Source organism: Theropithecus gelada, chromosome 18 (assembly GCF_003255815.1).
Source record: "Theropithecus gelada isolate Dixy chromosome 18, Tgel_1.0, whole genome shotgun sequence".
In the NCBI taxonomy this organism is placed as follows: domain Eukaryota; kingdom Metazoa; phylum Chordata; class Mammalia; order Primates; family Cercopithecidae; genus Theropithecus; species Theropithecus gelada.
This window is the reverse complement of record NC_037686.1, coordinates 54,510,616-54,516,615: the sequence shown is the minus strand read 5'-3', so window position 1 is coordinate 54,516,615 and position 6,000 is coordinate 54,510,616.

The following is a 6,000-nucleotide window of genomic DNA, read 5'->3' as shown; positions in this document are numbered from 1 at the left end:
AGGCCCCATCACTCTTGGGCTTGCCTGGCTATTTTAGCCGTTATTGGTTCAGGTACCGATGGCTCCCTTTGGAACACCGGGCAATCACTCTTCCAATGGCTGGTTTTCTTACAGTGTGCACACTGATTTATGCCCAAGGCATGGTGACTCGGATGCCCAGTTTTGAGCTTCCCACCTTTCAGCTTCCCTTGTTCAGACCAAGAGCCAGGAGAGCAGTCCCATGCTGGAGGTGACCTTAAGGCTGCAGCCAAGAGCTGCACCTTGTGGCAGGTCCATCTTGCTCTTTCTGTTTCCTCTGCTTTGTCCCTGTTATTAAAAACTAAAAATGCCATACCCAAAAGCTGCTCCATAGGAGTTTGGGGACCCATAGCTGCTTTTTGCAGTTTCCTACAGATATCAGGGGCAGACTGGGTTATAAAAAAATGTACTCCCCAAAGGGTTTGTCCTTCCCTTGAGGCAGGATCAGTGTTAGTATATTTCCTGATTGCCTCAACTAAACACCCTTGAAACAAAGCTGGATTCTCATCTTTCCCCTGAGAAACTTCCTTAGCCTTTTCATAGTTAACAGACTTTTTTATACATTTCTTTATCTTTTCCAACAAACAAGTGACCCTAGGATCTCTCCTCCCCATGTCGTTACTGCCCCTTTGATAGTTCCACTCTGGATCTCGATCTGGAACTGCTATACCTCTTGTCTGATATATATAAATAAATAATGGTTTGGGTTGCAAGACAATACCTCATCTGCATGGGCCCTAGCTGTCCCCAAAATGCATTGTTTCTCTTCCACTGTAAAACACAGAGACAACAAAACCTTCAGATCTTGCCAAGTTAAACTATAGGTCAGAGTTAATTTCTCAAACTCATCTATGAATTTTCCTGGATCTTCAGAGAAATAACCAAACTTCTCTTTACATAGCCAAATGATCCATAGAAAAGAGAATACGTGCTCTCACAGTGCCTTCTTCCCTATTTGCCACCTCTCTAAGTGGACAAAGGTTTCCCTTTGGAGGTTGATAGGAGGCTCCACTATGAGTAGTACTCGTTGGACTAAGTTCATCAGGGAGTGGAGGGTATAGAGTGGGACTAGATGGGTAAGGAGGAGGGGATGAAGGGTTCTCAATAAAACTTTCAGGTGAACTAGAAGGGTAAAGGACTGACACATCTGAATCTTCAGAGCTGACTGAAGGAGGTTCTGCTCCACCCAAAACTGTCCACTGAACTGCGGGGAGCTTGCATTAAAGGATCGTCTATTATGTCTAGCTCTTTCTTTTCCTCTCATCAAACATGCACATGCCTGCTGCAGCATTTTATCCTGACTGAGCTGCAAAAATGCTTGAACATATGGTATTTCATTCCATTTTCCCTCCTGCTTGCAAAACAAATTGAGTTGAAGTATAGTATTAAAGGCTATAATTCCAGTAAGAGGCCATTTCTCTTGTTTATCCAAGTAATACCAATCTTTGGGAATGCTTCTTCACTGAAGAGGCTATTGGACTGAGTCAGTGTTACGTTACTGGAAATTCTAGTTGTCAATGGTCAGAAAATAGACCTTTTAAATTAGGCTTCTAAATTAGAACACACACACACACACACACACACACACACACACACACGAGATCTCTTATTTTAAACAATTAATACAAAGATCAAATTAAAGGAAGGTCACACAATTGTGTCATGGCTAGCCTTAGAAATTCCCTTGACAAAATTAAATAGCACAAATCTCACCTAGAGCAAAGTTAACATCCTTTGCACACTCAAACTAGCTGCTTCTAATTCCATGCGGGATTCATAATGAAGGAAGCATTTTTTTATTAAGGGCTCTATGGATAGAAGTCAGCTTAAATTAATAGCAGATATCCAAGCTATTATACAAATTTTAAAGGCTTTTCTGCCTTTTCTCTTTGGAAATTTTTTCCAGTAGACTACAATCTTTTTTAAAATCCCTCTGCTCACTTTCTTTCTTAAAATTTGTCCTCCTATTTACTTTTATTCCTCTCTACTCCTCCTTCCTTTTTGCCATCTTTAGTACCACATTGAAAAAATCTAAAGAAGACTTCTAATGACTCCAACTCCTTAAGGAACTCAGAAAAAAACAACACTTATCCCGTTTTTGGGGGGTCTTCTGCTTTCCTTTTGGAGTTTCAAGAGTTATGTGCAAGTTCCTCTTAGGTCTCAAATTTTGCTCTCTTTTGTGTTGTGTTAGCTGAGTTCTTTGGCTTTTGGGGGTACCAGAATTACACTGGATTATGAAAAAATTTGACCTTTGTGTGTGTGGTGGCTAGGCAAGAACTACAATGTTAGAAGTGGCTGACTGTAGTTGCTTACAACAAAATGATGATTACTGCTGGGGGCTAGTCATTTCTTTGTGTGTTTATGGAAGAAAGAGCGTGGTTTAAACACCTAGAAAAGCATCTTTGTAATATAGTACACTATGGAAACATTGCATAATGTGGTCCCTTGGATTTTCCTTTTTTGAGGAACCCAGGCTGCAGTAAAATCATTAATTTTTAAAATTCTAAATGTTCTGCCTTCCAATAGCATCTGCTTTTCATCTATTTAAATTCTTAGGCCCTAAAAACTACAACTACTTTCTTGGCCCTGTTCCTTAATGGGTTCTGCCCTAAGCTCAGTGATCCAGTTGAAAAACACAGACTAAATTAGAAGCTACCTGTTGTGGGAAGTCAGGGACCCTGAATGGAGGGACCAGCTGGAGCCGCGGCAGAGGAACATAAATTGTGAAGATTTCATGGACATTTATCAGTTCCCAAATAACACTCTTATAATTTCTTATGCCTGTCTTTACTTTAATCTCTTAATCCTGTAATCTTTGTAAGCTGAGAATGTATGTCACCTCAGGACCACTATTTTACAAATTGATTGTAAAATGTGTTTGAATAACATAAATTCAGTGCATCTTGAAAAAGAACAGAATAACAGCGATTTTCAGAGAACAAAGGAAGACAACCATAAGGTCTGATTACCTGAGGGGTCGGGCAGAGTAGAGCTGTATTTTTCTTCTTGTAGAGAGCCTGTAAATGGACATGCAAGTAGGAGAGATATCAGTGAATTCTTTTCCCAGGAAGGAATATTAATAATTAATACCCTGGGGAACGAATGCATTCCTGGGGGGAGGTCTATAAATGGCCACTCTGGGAGTGTCTGTCTTATGCTGTTGAGATAAGGACTGAAATATACCCTGGTTTCCTGCAGTACCCTCAGGCTTATTAGGGTGGGGAAGAAACCCCACCCTGGTAAATTTGAGGTCAGACTGGTTCTCTGCTCTCAAACCCTGTTTTCTGATGTTTAAGATGTTTATCAAGACAATACATGCATAGCTGAACATAGACCCTCATCAGTAATTCTAATTTTGCCTTTTACCTTGTGATCTTTGCTTTGCCCTTTGCCTTGTGATCTTTATTGGCGTCAGAAGCATGTAATCTTTGTGACCTACTCCCTGTTAGTATACCCCCTCCCTTTTTGGGATCCCTAATAAAAACTTGCTGGTTTTGCTGCTCAGGTGGGCATTACGGACCTACTGATATGTGATGTCACCCCCCACGGCCCAGCTGTAAAATTCCTCTCTTTGTACTCTTTCTCTTTATTTCTCAGACCAGCCACACTTAGAGAAAATAGAAAGAACCTATGCTGAAATATTGGGGGCTGGTTCCCCCGACAGCTACCTATCTAAACAAAATTAAAATTAAAATTAAAACCTATGGTAAATTCTTATGATTTTGTGTTACCTTAGCATCCATTTTTAATTGTCCTATAATACAACCAAACTTCTTGAAATAGCTTAAGTTTTTGTTTGCCCTCTCTCTGTTTTGAGATATAAATTTGTGACCTGCTCTCTCTAAAACCCAGTAAGGGCTTCTTTAGGGAATCTTTAACATTTTTCAGTTACATTAACCTGGTTTGAATTAACTATTTCTAACTAGTGAATTTTACAAGTCTTATGACTAGTCATAAATAAAGTTAAAAAAAAGCAACCCCAAATGCTTTTCAGGTTCATGTAATTTTAGTAATCTTTGTTAAATAAATACCATTTAAAAACTGTTGGTAAAACAAAATAAAAAACATCTTCAGAATTTAATTTAGATGTTTTTGCCTGGGTCTATTGGTCTGATACTGTCTGTGCTAGATGTTTTAAGGTCATAAAACTACTGCTTGTGTAATAGTTTTGATGCTTGCTTGTGTCTTTGGATTTGAGCCTTGAAGTCATGCTGAGGCCTAGCTCCAGGCATTATCTTTTGCCCTGGGCTCTGCATTTGGTTGATAATTAAAACTGCTTCCCTTCTAGGTTTTTCGCTAAAAATAAGGGTTACTAAGAACTAACTTTGTAATTAGTAGATGTGATTAAAACTACTAGATATAAGAGATAAAATTCTACATGCAAAGAGTATAAGAAAGGTAGAATGTGTTTTTGGTAAGAAAGATTATAAAAAGACAAAGAAATGTGATTTTTGTTAAAGGGAATATAATTTTTTTCTACTTTAGAGATTTTTTTGGGGGTATGTCTTTATCTTATTCTTTTTTTTATTATGCTTTAAGTTCTAGGGTACATATGCACAACATTCAGGTTTGTTACATAGGTATAGATGTGCCATGTTGGTTTGCTGCACCCATTAACTCATCATTTACATTAGGTATTTCTCCTAATGCTATCCCTCCCCCGTGTGTGATGGGATACGACACATGACAGGCCCCCATGTGTGATGTTCCCCACCCTGTGTCCAAGTGTTCTCATTGTTCAATTCCCACCTATGAGTGAAAACATGGGCTGTTTGGTTTTCTGTCCTTGTGATAGTTTGCTCAGAATGATGGTTTCCAGCTTCATCCATGTCCCTGCAAATGACATTAACTCATCCTTTTTTATGGCTGCATAGTATTCCATGGTGTGTATGTGTCACATTTTCTTAATCCAGTCTATCATTGATGAACATTTGGGTTGGTTCCAAGTCTTTGCTATTGTGAATAGTGCCGCAATAAACATACGTGTGCATGTGTCTTTATAGTAGCATGATTTATAATCCTTTGGGTATATACCCAGTAATGGGATTGCTGGGTCAAATGGTATTTCTGGTTCTAGATCTTTAAGGAATTGCCACACTGTCTTCCACAATGGTTGAACTAGTTTACGCTCCCACCAACAGTGTAAAAGTGTCCCTATTTCTCCACACCCTCTCCAGCATCTGTTGTTTCCTGACTTTTTAATGATTGCCATTCTAACTGGTGTGAGATGGGATCTCATTGTGGTTTTGATTTGCATTTCTCTGATGACCAGTGATGATGAGCATTTTTTCATGTGTCTCTTGGCTGCATAAATGTCTTCTTTTGAGAACTGTCTGTCCATATCCTTTGCCCACTTTTTGATGGGGTTGTTTATTTTTTTCTTGTAAATTTGTTTAAGTTATTTGTAGATTCTGGATATTAGCACTTTGTCACATGGGTAGATTGCAAAAATGTTCTCCCATTCTGTAGGTTGCCTGTTCACTCTGATGGTAGTTTCTTTTGCTGTGCAGAAGCTCTTTAGTTTAATTAGATCCCATTTGTCTATTTTGGCTTTCATTGCCTTTTTTTTTTTTTTTTTTTTTGAGGCAAAGTCTCAGTCTGTTGCCCAGGTTGGAGTGCAGTAGCACGATATCAGCTCACTGCAAGCTCCGCCGCCTCCGGGGTTCACACCATTCTCCTGCCTCAGCCTCCCAAGTAGCTGAGACTACAGGTGCCCACCACCACGGAGTTTTTTTAGTAGAGATGGGGTTTCACCATGTTAGCCAGGATGGTCTTGATCTCCTGACCTCGTGATCTGCCCACCTCAGCCTCCCAAAGTGCTGGGATTACAGGTGTGAGCCACTGTGCCCGGCCTGTTGCCATTGCTTTTGGTGTTTTAGTCATGACTAAAACATGCCCATGCCCATGTCCTGAATGGTATCGCCTAGGTTTTCTTCTAGGGTTTTTACAGTTTTAGGTCTACATTTAAGTGTTTAATCCATC